General features: G+C 45.3%; 1 protein-coding gene across 2 annotated transcripts in view; it reads left to right on the plus strand.

Moving 5' to 3' along the window:
- LOC311520174 (uncharacterized protein) overlaps window positions 1–14128 on the plus strand; it is a 149624-nt gene extending 135496 nt beyond the window's left edge. The window contains exons 1-3 of one of the 2 annotated variants that reach the window (XR_014711507.1): window positions 8402–8751; window positions 9105–9159; window positions 11987–14128. The gene's annotated coding sequence lies outside the window, so the exon portion shown is untranslated. Of the gene's footprint in view, window positions 1–8401; window positions 8752–9104; window positions 9160–11986 lie in introns of those variants that run through there. The other variant, XR_014711501.1, reaches the window with a different exon arrangement.
- Window positions 14129–15446: the final 1318 nt, after the last annotated feature.

Below are 15446 nucleotides of genomic sequence, written 5' to 3' on the forward strand. Positions count from 1 at the left end.
CATAACTGAGAGTCAGTGTTGCCCATTGGATAAGGGACTCAGGAGATTTGGGATCTACTTCTGGCTCTACTACTGACCTATCGAATGACCTAAGGCAAGTCACCTCTCTGCCTTTTTTCCCTCTTACATCTTTTTCTGTCTTTGTCTGTTTAGATGATAAGCTCTTTGGGGACAGGACAGTCTCATACTATGTGTTTGTACAGTGTCTAGCACAGTGAGGTCCCAGTCTCATTTGGAGCATGTAGATGTTACTGTACTATAAAAATAACCAATACAAATCAATGAAAACGCTTGAAGTGGTTAGCAATTTATATGGCCCTTGTTCTGGGACTACCATTTTTCTCCCGGATGTTTTCTCAAACTAATAGATATGTTGTTTTTCCAGTTTAGCTGGAATTGTTCCAGTGAACTGCTGGTATTTGAATTATCCATGAGGGTCCTGACTATCATACAGTTTGCGCCATGGGGAAAACGTTTGCACATTGGAATGCAATAAGGTCAAACAGGGGAGACTGCAAATGCTACAACTGCTTTCTGGCTGGAACATTCTGTGCATCTCCATTTTCAGAAGCAATTCAAAGTTCTTCTTTGGGAACAGGCAGAAGAGAAAGCACTTTACTTACATCAAACACAGGTTCCTAAAAGGCATTCACAGTATGGAACAGCTACTGTAGCATTTGTTATAGTTGCAGCATAAATGGAGAATTATATTGAATACCAGGTGAGCAGCTTCCAGATATAAAGTAGATGAGCTTTCAAGAGGGACTCTTTCTTCCCTTGGAATGGAGATGAGATTACATAGCTCTACCCACGTATAGCATAGATTATAGAACTCCCCCCTGTGTTGCTACTATAGTACATCTATGAATGGCAAACAAGGAGAAAAAGGCTTGGACCCCCAAAGACACAAAGCCTCACTTTTAGGACAGGTCTATAATTGTTCCCACAAAATTAGAGCAGAGTCCTTTTCAAGACTCAATCCCTAAATGTCCAACAGCATTTCCCATCGTAATCTGAGCAAATCTGAGGCTTGATCCAAAATCCATTGAAGTCAACAGAAAGACTCTCATTGATGTCAATGGACTTTGGATTTGGTCCGTGCTGAATAGAGGGTGGGTTTTCCAAAAGCATTCAACAGTGGCCTGACTCTGTTGGCAGCGTAGAAAGTGATAAGATTGACTTCAGAGGGAGCAGAGTGAGGGCAATGCAGAGTGCTTTTGAAAACCCCACCTGAAGTTTCATTTTCACAAAGGTGGAAAGTGGCTTTACCATACATTTGTAAACATTGCCTCACTGAAACAGGGCCAAGCTGTTTAATTTCCTTTAGGCAATCAATTTATTTAAAATGCACGTTTAATAAAAATAATATATTTTAGAATGTTAAAGAAGTGAACGTACAGTAAACCTGGGTTAAAAATTAACTTTGTTTTTCTTTAGCATAACTTAAATTTCTGACAACTGGAAGGCAATTAGATGTCAAGCTAATTAAAGTAGCATATTTTATCCTTATATTAAAGTGAACCTTATGTTCTGAAGTGGTTTCCTATTCATTCAAAGCACTGAAATTGGGCCTGAAAGAAAGGCCTCACATCTGCCTCTTCAAGGTCTACTCCCCCTCTAAACTCATGAATAATCATTGTCACCAGCTTATCACTGTCAGATTAGGGGCTTAGTATTACATTTTATTTAAACCTGATCCAGATGGTTGCCAAGAGATTTTCAGGCAAATGAACTGTGAGGCAGACTATCATCAAGAAGCGTTTTATTGTTCATGCATATGAGTGCATTCCAGGTCTCCAAAGTGCTTTACTGTACTGCTGACAAACACTTTTTTTTTCACCTTGACACCTATCAACTTGATCTTCATCAGCAGTTTGTCGATATCATTTTTTACAAAGCTAAATAAGCAGTCTATGACCCATCCTTCATCAGCTATTTAATTCAGAGTTGAATTTACGGAGCCATTCAATTAGCAAACTAAATAATAGAAGCAGGAGTTATGAAGCTGCTTACTAGCAGGAAGTTTTAGGGAAGCAGGAAGTGACTTAGTGCGACCTGACATTGTCCAAAAATTGACCACCCAGTAGACACAGTGAGGCAAATATTTCAATATTTTTTTTCTGTTACTCTGCAGTATTATCATCACTTATAGTGGTCCCACAGTAAATGCCTCTCCCATTGCAAGAAAACTGGAAGTTATGTCCTCTAATGATTGGCACAAAATAATGTTAACATCTTTATTTGCAAGTCTTTAACTCTGATACAGAACAATATAATAGTATACAGAACTGAGTGTTTGAACAGTTCATCACATTCCATTTGAACTTGGCTTTCATTTACTTTATGAGAACAGCAGTTGGGTTTCACCTACCTTTTTGGTTTAACCAATATGCTATCTTGGAATTCCTATGATTTTGCCTTTCATTGTGGGAAGTGGTTCACTTCCAGTTCCATGAGTCCTGCATTAATTGTTTCAGATTTTTATTTGATATATTACTATGGTAAGGCTGGCATGTTACTATGATAAAGGCTCCTTGTGTTATCTTGTATCATGTATCTTTCAGGCCATCTTGTACTGAATCACTTTATTTCTGTAGGGAATGGATGGCTAGCTCTACAAGGGTTAACTGGAGCTAGAGAGCTCAATTAAGGCACCTGGTTGTGCCTGTAAGGTGGGCCAGCTCCAAATGAAGATGAAGCTCAGCTGGAGGAAGAGCTGGGTGGTGAATATAAAGGGAGGAAGCCAAAGGAATATAAAGGGAGGAAGCCAAAGTTAATGGGAATTTTACTGGTGAAAGCACCAAACAAATATATGAGGGAATTTGATAGCAGACTTATAACATGTGATGTTAGAACTCCACATGCCATTCAAGTTAAAGTGTGGATGCAGAAGCTGAAAGACAAGGAAGAGCTAAATGATGTCTAAACTTTTAGTCATGGGAAAATTAGTTATGGATGGAAAGTTGCGGATTTAGATATTAACTTAAGAGTAAAAAAGCCGAAGTTTACCAATATATAGATGAAAAGTAGAGTCGGTTGTGTGTCATATATAAAGATGGGTCCCAAAAAGAAAAAAATAGAGGAAAAGTAGGGATGGCATATTGTGTACTAAAGTTGGGAATAAGTACATCTAAAACAATATCCGATTTTGTAGCTGTCATGACAGCTGTAGTCGTAGCAATTATGTTAGCACTAAATTGAATCTGGGAAGTACGCCCAGCAGCAGCGGTCATTTTTTCAGATTCAGTCTCAGACCTTATGGCAATAAAAAAGGCTGTCTTAGTATGCAAAAGTGATTCAATCAATGAAATTCTATTTCTAATAACAGAGTGAGTACAGGTGGGGATACATGTAGCATTAGCTTGGATTCCAGCACATTTTGGGATAACAGGGAATGAAATGGCAGACAAAGCAGCTAATAATGCTGTAAGAAATGGAAAGATTGATATAGAAATACCCTTGAGTAAACAGGAATTCAAATGCCTACTACAGAAAAATTTAGAAAAGGAATGGCAAAAAAAAAATTGGAGTAATGGGAAAAAAGGAAGAAGATTTTTTGAACTGTGCCTGAGAGTTGAGGATAACGACATACAGGGCCTGGATAAGAAAAATGAAGTGATTTTGACTAGAATACTAATTGGCCATTGTGGCTTTGTGATGGGGTGTCCACCCCAGACAGGAGTGGAAGGAGTTAATGGAGGCCATATGGGCCTATTAACCTAGTAGATTGGAGGCTAAGAAGAAAGCCTTAATTAGAGGAATAGGCTCACCTGTGCAGGAACAGGAGGGGCCTGTATAAAGCTAGGTAAGCTGGCTGTATACAGTGGGGCTGTTGTTGGGAAAAGCTATAGGGAAGCAGGCTGAAGCCACTGTGGAGTGGAGTGGAGGGCTGGCTGGCAGGCAGGCAGGCAAACCAACCAACCAACCAACCCAGAGAAGGTGGGAGCTAGTGATGTAGGAAGAAGCCCAGGGAAACAGAAACAAAGGATAGGACTGCACAGGGAAAGTGGCTGCTTGTTTTAGGGTCCCTGGGCTGGAACCCAGCATAGAGGGAAGGCCTGCGTTCCCCTACCAGCGACTGGAGAGTGGCAAAGGGTGTTAGAGATGCCAGCCAGCTAGCAGGTCTGGAAAGACTGTGAATTACCTGGAAGGGGAGAACTTTAGTGACCTGGCCAGAGAGCTGAGCTGCAGAAAGGAAGCTGTAGACCTGGGAGTGAGCAGGGCAGTGGAGTGAGACAAGACAGGAGAAGACAACACTGGAGGGAGAGCACAAGCTGGTAGAGCTAATCTCCAAGATTGTCAGCAGGAGGTGCTGCTCGCAGTAAGTAGACCTTGTGACAAGCTTAAACAAAGCTATTTTAAAAAGAAATAGACAGATGGACTGTGTGTGTTCCGTAAGGTGGAAAAAACAATTGATCACCTTTTATGGGTATGTAAGTGCTCTGATAAAGAAAGAGAAAAGCTTTCTGAGGAATTCAGATGTCTTAAAACAACAAAAGTTAGGTTATGTTATTTAGTAAAAAAATCAGGGAAGTGGGATAGTATTAGAAAGGCCTTGTTACGTTTCCTGAAGGACACAGGGCAGAGTGAGAGAATATAAATGGCTAAGTATTTAGGAATTATAGTTGGTGATGGCTATACACTATTCAGTTAAGTCTGCTTTGCTATCAAAAAAAGAAGAGTGCTATAGACAGAGGGGGGGGGGAGAGCTTTGCAGTCCTTTAGTGGTTGCTACAGAGTGAAGAGCATCTTAGAGAGAGGCAGATGGACAATATGGCCAGGGAGGGTCTGTGGGGAAAAGGCCTGAAGGAAGGCCATGATAGGAAGAATTCCAGGGAGGCATCAATGAATCTGAGGGAGCAGATCTTAGCTTTTTGCTACGGGTCCCTAGCCTGTAACCCAGAGAAGAGGTAGGGGTTCCTCTGCTCATTCACTAGGAAAGGTGGTGCAATGATGCCCTGACGCAAGTGAGAGAAGGACTATTCAATTTGTTACTGGGCCTATATGGAGGAAGCCCTGGGAGGCAACCTGGCAGAGCCTGGGAAGGGGTGACGAGTTTGTGGAGGAGAGAGCCTGGGTAGGGGTGAAGCTATGTTTGTTAGTATTTAGTTTATTAAACTTCAGGTCTACCCAGTGATGAGCTGCCAAAATTTTAACAGGTTCCCTCCTCACCCCACGAGGGGGTCGTTGCCCACCCCAGCTCCCTAGGACTCTTGCCCCATCCAATGCCTCCTGATGCCCCCCCCCAGGACCCCTGCCCCATCCACCCCCCTCCCTTGTGCCCTGACTGCCTCCAGAACCGGGCAGGAGGGTCTCGTGGGCCACCGTAGTGGGTGCCCACCCCACCCCTAAGAGCCAGAGGCCCCTGCCGGGGGACAAGGTGGGGAGTCCCGGCGGTGCTTACCTGGGGCAGTTCCCAGGAAGCATCTGGCAGGTCCCTCCGGCTCCTAGGGGCGGGGGAGCTTAGCTAGTGGGGAGCAGGGGGAGTGGCTGCTCCCCCCACTGATCACATCAAAAGTGGCGCCTTAGGCGCTGACTCCCTGGGTGCTCTGGGGCTGGAGCACCCACGGGGAAAAATTGATGGGTGCAGAGCCCTCCCCGGCAGCTCCCCGCCTGGCCCCAGCTCTCCTCACCTCCGCTCCGCCGCCTCCCCTGAATGCACCGCCCTGCTGTGCTTCTCTGCCCCCACCCCCGGTTTCCCATGAATCAGCTGTTCGGCAGGAAGCTGGGGAGGGCTGAGAAGCAGGCCGCGGCTTCCCACACAGGCCGAGGGTGGCGGAGGTGAGCTCGGGCGGGGAGCGGTTCCCCTGCATGTGCGCCCCTCCCCCGGGGTTACCTTCCGCCTGGGGGGGCGGAGAAGCAGAGGGGGGTGGCGCATTCAGGGGAGGAGGCAGAGCGGAGGTGAGCTGGGGCCAGTGGCGGGGTGGGGGAGCTGCCGGTGGGTGCTCTGCACCCACCAAATTTTCCCCTTGGGTGCTCCAGGGCTGGAGAACCCATGGAGGTCCCTAAGGCACCACTTTTGGCTGGTTAAATTTAGAAGCCCTTTTAGAACTGGTTGTCCCTCGCGGAACAACCGGTTCTAAAAGGGCTTCTAAATTTAACAACCGGTTCTGGCAAACCAGGTCCAGCTCACCACTGGGCCTACCCCGGAAGGGGTGGGACTGAATGAGACACAAGAAGAGAGACCACCTCCGTGCTGGAGTGGCTGTTGGCAGGGGATGCTAGATGAGGAAAGAACTGTTATGCCATATCCAGCCATGAGTTAACCATTCCACAGGAATGCAGGTTAAGATTTTTCAAAACAATGTAGGGGGTTTAGACACATTAACAGTAATGGAAGATATGTGTCTAAATCCCCAGGCAGCTTTGAAAATCTCAACCATAGACTCTAGCAATGCTAGCATATTGTGAAATAGAGTAATGACATATTCACAATAATAATTGAGCCATTATCTCATTGTACTGTGCTTCACACTCTTCATGAACTAGAGATCTTCTGCATAATCATTGAATTGTTAAAATCTATTTGAGGTAGTGTATGGGGTCTGTGGGCACTTTGTCCATTATGAAGGCTACAAAGGTCCCAGTACAGCTCCAGAATATAAAGTGCCTGGTGCTACATTAGCTGACATCAGAGGTTCAGCTGGTTGAGACTTAAAGTATTATATACATAGTTTCTGGGGTGGAGAAATCTTCTGGAATATTAAAAAAAAACAAAACCCACACATACCATTGCTAGCTAGCATGCCACCCAACTATTTTAATTAATATTCTATGGTGAGTGCCCATTTTAATTAGTCATTCAGGAAGTCAGTGGCGCAAAGGTGAGCGCAGTATAATAGTAATCAAAATAATACTTATATTTGTGTAGGGAATCTTATCCAAAAGCAGCACAAGACTAAACATTCAAAAGTTATTCAAAGAATCATACAATCATAGAAGATTAGGGTTGGAAGAGACCTCAGGACCTCCAACCCCCTGCTCAAAGCAGGACCAACCCCAACTAATTCATCACAGCCAGGGCTTTGTCAAGCTGGGCCTTAACAACCTCTAAGGATGGAGATTCCACCACCTCGCTAGGTAACCCATTACAGTGCTTCACCACGCTCCTAGTGAAAGTGTTTCCTAATATCCAACCTAGACCTCCCCCACTGCAATTTGTGATGTGAATCGAGTGGTTTGTGGGTGCAAATGCAAGTACTTAAAAAAAAAAAAAAAAAAAAAAAAAAAAAACCTTGGCTCTAAGTGTTTGACCAGGGCCACAAAGGGAGTCAGTGTCAAAATCAGTATTTGGATTCCCAATATTCATCATACTTCTAGATAGGGTGACCAGAGGTAGAGGTCTGTCTCTGCAGAGGCAGTTTCAGGATGGGGTCCTACTTGTAGGAGTTACATAACTGTTGAATTCAGAACCATTTACTTTCCCTGGTTGAGATCAGTTTTAAAGACTGGCTAAATGGAGGCTTATGGTATATCTGAAATACAGCAAACTCTTTACCCTCTACTTCTTCCTCCACCCCCAAATAAGCCAGTCTAGCACAAGCAAGGGCCTGTGCACCGTGTATACTCACTGTATCTATTTTTGAATTCCATGTTTTCTCCCTCCTCCTTTAGTCTTGCCTGAGTGGATTAAGAACCTCAGAATAATATTAGGGTTCAGACCAAATTCTCAATCTCATGATCAAGAGGATTCACAGTTCACTTCTGTGAAGATGGAACTGTGAGCATTATGCCCATTTTACAGATACTTACGTTCAGGAGAATGCAGGTCTTGCCTGATGTTGCTCAGCAAAATGGTGGCAGAGATGAGAATAGGACCTAGGAATCTTGACTCAGTCTGTTGCTATGACCTGTAAAAACACTCATCTCTGTTACTCATTAGTCATGTTTTTAGTCTGTGCCCCATTGCTAGCTGCAAGTACAGTGCAGGATCTGCTTTGTCACTCTGTTAAAGACACACTTTTTCTAAAAATGCTCACAAGAAGTGAGTCAAGCAATGTGACAGCTACTCACTCGTATGTGCCTCCCAGTTTGTCCTGTCTGGGTCTGTCCCATTTAGACTAAACTCTTCAGGGCTGGTCCTGGACAATGTCAGGTGTTTTGGCAGTACTTAGCAAAATACTATGGTGATGCTGAACAAATAATAATGAAACCTAAATGTTGAATCTGCCCATTTATTCACAGCAAACTTAAAACTAATAGACTACAGACAATGGTTAAAACGTAAAAATTATGTTTTCCTGTTTGAAATAAACCATGTCTTCAGGCAATTGTTTAGAGACCGTACTAAGACACTGCAGATGTGTTGTTCTCTGCTGCTAATGGTATGAGAAATTACTGAGCTGAAGTTTTACTGGGAGGCTATTTTACTATCTAGTGTCTTATGTGTAAGTGGAGAAGGCGCTACAGTTGCCAAGCAACTATCTTGGTGGTGGTCATGTACATGAATAGTCTAGCAGCAGTGTGCCTTATTGCTAAGGTCAATGTAATGATAGGCAACATTTAATAGTGTGTGCGTTTATGCTTATCTAACAGGTCACAGCCAGCAGCACAACTAAACTAACTGGCTCACACTGCATAGCCAGCTCCTTTTTGGTCATGGGAATTAAGAGACAGAAAACTTAGATGCCTTTATGTTGTCATTAAAGTTGAAACACACATATGCCAGGGGCCGTTATGGTAACAAACAAACCAATCCAACAACAACAATCCTAAGCATTTAAAAGCATGGAAGCAAACGGTTAAGGGAAGGTAGGTAAAGGAAGTTTCAGTTATCTTTACCATTCATCATGTATTTTAAATAAAGGAATGCATGAAAAATACCCTGGTACACATTCCAAAAACACACCCAGGGGCTCCTCTAGGTTACCTGCTGTGCTCCATTCAAGAGGGAGGCCCTAGCATTGCATTGCACCCTGAAGCCACTTTTGAAGTCGCGGGGGAGGGGGGGAGAGAAGAAGGGATGGTGGTAGCTAGAAATCTGATGTACCCAAATTTATTTGTTTTAATTTTCAGTGTATTTTCCTTTCCTCGTGATCCACTTCTCAGTTTCCCTCTCCTCACTTGCATGGTTGTAGATGCATGTATTTTTCTTTCACCTGAAGGTTGAAGGCTGACTACACAGATGGAGTTAGGCATTGTGACAGTCCGCATCACCAGGTAGGGTTGCAAACTTTCTACTCGCACAAAACCAAACATGTTTGCCCCGCCCACCACCCCTGCTCACTACCTCACCCCCTTCCCTCTGTCACTCACTCATTTTCACTGGGCTGGCTCACAGGTTTGGGGTGTGGGAGGGGGTGAGAGCTCTGGCCTGGGGTGTGGGCTCTGGAGTGGGGCCAGGGATGAGGGGTTTGGGGTGGTAGAGGAGGCTGCAGGGTGGAGCTGAGGGGTTTGGAATATGGGAGAGGGCTCCAGGCTGAGGCAGGGGGTTGGCACATAGGAGGAGGAGGTCAGGTATGCAGTCTCTGGGCAGCACTCACCTCAAGCGGCTTCCGGAAGCAGTGGCATGACCCCCCTCTGGCTCCATGCGGAGGTGCAGCCAGGTGGCTGTGCCTGCTGCCCCCACAGCTCCCATTGGCCATGGTTCCCGGCCAATGGGAGCTGTGGAGTTGGAGCTTGGGGCAGGGCCAGCGTGGGGAGCCCCCTGGCTGCCCCTAAGTGTGGGAGCCAGAGTGGGGACATGCCACTGCTTCTGGGAGCTGCGCAGAGCCACATCAGGCGAGAGCCTGCCTTAGCTCCACTGCACCACCGACAGGACTTCTAACTTCAGTGATGCTGACCGGAGCTGCCAGGATCCCTTTTCAGCCAGGCATTCCAGTCGAAAAACAGACACCTGGGAACCCTATCACCAGGTCTAGCTTGTAGGCACCTAGAAAATCAGTGATTCACAAAGCCTGAGTTAGGCACCTAATCTCCTGTACCAGAGTGTCTTGAGCAGGGGGTTCATGGGTTCAGTTGCATTCACAGAAATCATGAAACCAAGGGTGCAAAAACACCTCCGCAGAGGGGAGGAGGAGAATGGGGTGGGGGAGGGGCGCAGGACTGCAGCTCCATAGGCCAGGCCCCTTCTCATGGTCATGTCGCCACTCTCAGCCTTGTTGCTACGTGATGTCTGAGTCGTGTGCCTCTATGGAGGCCCAAAGAGCAATATCTGCAAGTGGGTGCATGGGGGGAGGGAAGACCGACAGCAGCAATGTCCCTGCATAGCCTAGTCTTTAGGGACATGGGTGGGGAAGGGGCCTTTCTTTGCTCAGAGCCACATCTCCCACCATGTCCCAGGCGGAGGGGTCTCATGCCACCATGGGTATGCACCCATTGAATTGGGAGGCTACATCCGCCCCTGTCCTATTCAATGAATGGGAAGAGATAGGTGCCTTAGACTGTGATTCACAAAAATCAGCGTGCTAGGAGGGAGCTACCAACAGCAGGGGTGTGCATGAAGCCTTGCATCATTCAGAGAGATTGGTTCCCACAGCCAGGCTGCAGGGGGGTGCCTAGGTCTTCTTGGGATTCTCTGTTGCAAACCCTCTCGGCATTTGGTGCCGATGGTGTTTTAGCAAAAAGCTGAGGAATGAGCCAGCTTCCCTCATAATTTTTAGCCCAGTAGTTAGGAAATTCAGCTGGGATGTTGAGACCCCCTACCCCCACCCCCTGGTTAAGTCCTTGCTCTGTCTCGGTGGGAGAAGGGAGATCCCTGTTCAAATCCTTACTTCCTAGGTGAGTGCTCTAACCATCGGATTAGTCATCCACATGCCTTTTTTCCTCTCTCTCCCCCTCTTAAAGAGTCATTGCAGCAGCAGGGAGGTGACAAACAGGGAGCAAAACCATGAGAGTGACTCTGTATCCTGGTGGTTAGAGCACTTACCAGTGAGTCTTTAATTATTTATCCAGACTGTAACAACTTCAACAGAGGACTGAGGAAACCTCATGTCAGAATATCCCATAGCCCAATAGAGTATTCACCTGGGCATTGGTAGACTCCTGTTCAAGTCCCTCTGCCTGAGGGGGGAAAATGGATTTGAAGTGGAGGGGTCTCACATCCCAGGTGTGTACCCTAATCACTGAGCTCACAAATGTGAGGGAAATTGTCCTTGTCCTCCTCCCACCAAGCTGTTTTGTGTGAACCTACCTGTGGGTCCCGATCCAGTAGGTGGCCTCTGCATACGTGCCTATTGGATTGGGCCCCTGCATGCAATATAGGTGGCCAAATGCCTGTCTTCCCCTGGTTTGCAAATCACTCTGGGGCTGAGGTGGGAAATTGCCACCTGGAAAGTGGCAGCAGTGCACATCTCAGAGACTGAAACAATGATGCCTAGGGAACTTTTACTGCAAAAACTTAAGCACCAAGTGAGTTTTGGTGCTTACCGGGTTTGGTGGAAGTTTGTGCATCATAGCAGTCCCCAAACTGTGACTTAAGCCTGAATGCACAAAAGGAGTTAGGTGCCTGAGTCCTTTAAATTGGATGTACAAATCTCATACATCAAAATTAATTAGCCCAGAAAATCTCACTGTACTACCTTTGAGCATTGCAAAGGTTCCCCTCCTCTGCTTTTGTATCTGAGCACACATCCTTCTTGGCACAATTTCTGTTAGCAAGTTAATAGTGCTAGGGGTTCTCTTTTTGTTTTTCTGGCTGAATTCAGCCAGTAAAATTCAAATGTATAGAAAATATACATAATCTAAATCCACAATGCTATGGCATATACAGTTTATTTCTGATAGCAAGACTCTGACCATCAAAATGATGTTGAAAACAGTGACTAGGACTGTCTGGCTCAACAATATATGAAAAGTTCTCATTATGTTCTAGCATGCTCTGATTTTCAAAAAGTGTCACATGCAATTTCCTCTCTAACACCATGAGCCCAGTTTTAAAATGTGAACAATATTGTGGAGGCCAATTCCAAATACAACAAATGTGTTCAGAGGCTGTATCCCACTAATCTCACCTCTGAGATGAATTCTATTTTATTGCTTTCTGTAGAGTTCCTGTCTTTGGTAATCATTAGAGGCTCCATTCAAGCTTCCCAGGAAGATGGTGCCTATTAGATAAACCTCAGAAAGCTTGCAAGACTTCAGGAATTGTTGGTGTGGAGCAATGGCCTCAACACAGGATTGGATGCTGGAAGTCTTTACCTCTAAAGAAGTCTGGCTCTAACACTAACTAGTTCTGTGGCCTTAGGAAAGTCATTTAACCTCTCTGCTTAGTTTCTTCATCCAAATACTGACACTGGTAAGATATACATGCCGCACAGGGATGTTTTGAGATTAATTTATTAAGGGATATTATGTATTTGTATTACAGTAGCACTTAGAGCCCCCAGTTGAGAGGCAATATACAAACACATTAGTAGAGAGACAAACTCTGCCCTAAAGAGGTTACAATCTAAATAGACAATAGGCCAAGAGAGATAAAGTGACTTGCCCCAGATCACACAGCAGGTCAGTGGCAGAACTGTGCCTACACCCTATATCTCCTGACTCACAGTCCAGTGCTCTGTCCACCAGACCTTGTTGTCTTCCATATATACAGAATAGACTTTCAAGTTGAAAACTGCTATGCAAATGTTGAGGAGTAGTATGACTGAGAACATTGATGGACTAAGAGATTTGCTGCACAGAAAATAGAATTAAAGTATCAATGAAAGGTGTATGTGGATGCAAAATTCTAAACAATTCACATTTCCTTTTGAGGCCAACTTCATAAAAAATAAAGGTGTGGATGCAATGGGGTATACAGACCCCACAGTGACTGAGAGGGGTTAATGAGAGCCTGTGGGCCCAATCCACTCCACCCTACTACACCTGTGCAAGGTGTCAAACCTGGAAAGAGGAGGTAAAAGAGGAAAGGCCTGACTAAGTGCTGGCTGCCTGGGAGAGGGAATGGATCTCTTGAGCTAGTGCAGTGAAGGAAAGCCTGGCTGGGGCTAGAGCCTAGCTAGAGACTGCTTTTTCAGCCACCTCAGAAGAAGAACCAGCATGGGCTGGAGTCTCACTAGAGACTCCTAAATGTCCGAGCCTCCTTGGGGCAGGCAGACCTGGGGTAGGATGGTCTTTCTCTCTTCTCGTAACTACTTCGGTTTTTCTTTCTTTTGGGACCTGCAGAACAGTCAGCCTGGGAAGAGGTTGTGAGAAAAGCCTAATTTCAGGTCACGGTAGGAAGCAGTACAGTGATACAGCTGAGGGTCTGAACAAACAGAACTCATCTGCTTCGTACAGCTTCCCTGGGCTGGAGCCCAGAGATAGACAGGCCTGGGTTCTCCATATTAGCCCACCTAGTGTGCGGGGTGAAGATCCTGGAGCCAAGGAGTGGCAGACCAAAAAAGCCCTAAATTTTGGGCCCAACATCTAGCAAGAAGCTGCCACCCATTGGTGTGTTGTACTCTGGTTTCCCCAGAAGGGGCAGGACTAAAAGTGATGTGGCCTGGAGGCCCAGTTCCAGGAAGAGGCAAACCACTGCAGGGCCAGAGTGGCTGCCAGCACAGGTGCCAAAGGAGGAGGAGCTCTGCTCTACACCGCTTTAGCAAACTTTTGAGTATCAACCACAATTGTATCAGTAGCCCTCAATCCATATGTGGCCATTTGCAGACGTTTAAGCCCCTATTTAGGAAAATGCTTATGTCTCACTAAAGTCAATGGGCACATGCTTCAGTGTGTGCCTGAATCCCCATGTCATGTTAAGTCTTTCTGCAATATACTGTTTATTTCTGAAAAGCTTCTTGCAGATTTGGATCCTAGATACAAGAACAGGCTTGGGTAGAAGATATGCATATGGGAGTTAGTGCACACATCATAAAACCAAGAATAAAATATAGCAAAAGTGACTTAAGCCCACAAATGTTTCCATCTTCTTTTAGAAGGTTTATGGATCTATTCTCTCCTCAGTTCCTTGTGAATGTACACAGGTAACTCCTGGTAACGTCAATGGGAGTTACACACACTCAGGAGATTTAACTCAGCTCCTCAGTCATGTTGCAGAGTAACAGCCGTGTTAGTCTGTATTCGCGAAAAGAAAAGGAGTACTTGTGGCACCTTAGACTAACCAATTTATTTGAGCATAAGCTTTCGTGAGCTACAGCTCACTTCATTGGATGCATACTGTGGAAAATACAGAAGATGTTTTTATACACACAAACCATGAAAAAATGGGTGTTTATCACTACAAAAGGTTTTCTCTCCCCCCACCCTACTCTCCTGCTGGTAATAGTTTATCTAAAGTGATCACTTTCCTTACAATGTGTATGATAATCAAGGTGGGCCATTTCCAGCACAAATCCAGGGTTTAACAAGAATGTCTGAGGAACGGGGGGGGGGGGAATAATAAACAAGAGGAAATAGGTTACTTTTTATAATGACTCAACTGTTCCCAGTCTCTATTCAAGCCTAAGTTAATTGTATCCAATTTGCAAATGAATTCCAATTCAGCAGTCTCTCGTTGGAGTCTGTTTTAGAAGTTTTTTTTGTTAAGGATAGTCACTTTGAGATCAGAAATCAAGTGACCAGAGAGATTGAAGTGTTCTCCGACTGGTTTATGAGTGTTATAATTCTTGACATCTGATTTGTGTCCATTTATTCTTTTACGTAGAGACTGTCCAGTTTGACCAATGTAAATGGCAGAGGGGCATTGCTGGCACATGATGGCATATATCACATTGGTGGATGTGCAGGTGAACGAGCCTCTGATAGTGTGGCTGATGTTATTAGGCCCTGTGATGGTGTCCCCTGAATAGATATGTGGACACAGTTGGCAATGGGCTTTGTTGCAAGGATAGGTTCCTGGGTTAGTGGTTCTGTTGTGTGATATGTGGTTGCTGGTGAGTATTCGCTTCAGGTTGGGGGGCTGTCTGAAGGCAAGGACCGGCCTGTCTCCCAAGATTTGTGAGAGTGTTGGGTCATCCTTCAGGATAGGTTGTAGATCCTTGATAATGCGTTGGAGGGGTTTTAGTTGGGGGCTGAAGGTGACAGCTAGTGGTGTTCTGTTATTTTCTTTGTTGGGCCTGTCCTGTAGTAGGTGACTTCTGGGTCATGTTCGACTCTCATTGTTTGTCCTCCCTTCTCATGGCTGTGAGATCATATTTTTGAACCTTTGGCATGTCGTTGGATTCACAGTGGACCCTGGTGCCCTGATCCAAAGTCCACTGATGCCAACTGGAACCTTCCTATTAACTTCAGTGGATTTTGGCTCAGGCTCTGCTACTTGGGCAGCATTGTAGGTGCACTTTGACAAATGCAACTAGAACATGAGGCAGCCATGAAGTTGTTAATCAAACCACAAAATCTTGGCTGATGGCAAACTTTTATCCTTTTGGTTAAAAAGTCCCCCAGAGTTTATAAACTGGCATCAGCTCATCTGGCAGGCAAGATTTTTTTTTTTTTTTTGGCAGAAGCCTGATTGTGCCCATTAGGCTGGTGATCGGGGGGCGGAGGGAAGCCCACAAAAGGTA

The sequence above is a fragment of the Lepidochelys olivacea genome (genome assembly GCF_965140295.1).
Source record: "Lepidochelys olivacea isolate rLepOli2 genome assembly, chromosome: 4".
NCBI lineage: Eukaryota > Metazoa > Chordata > Testudines > Cheloniidae > Lepidochelys > Lepidochelys olivacea.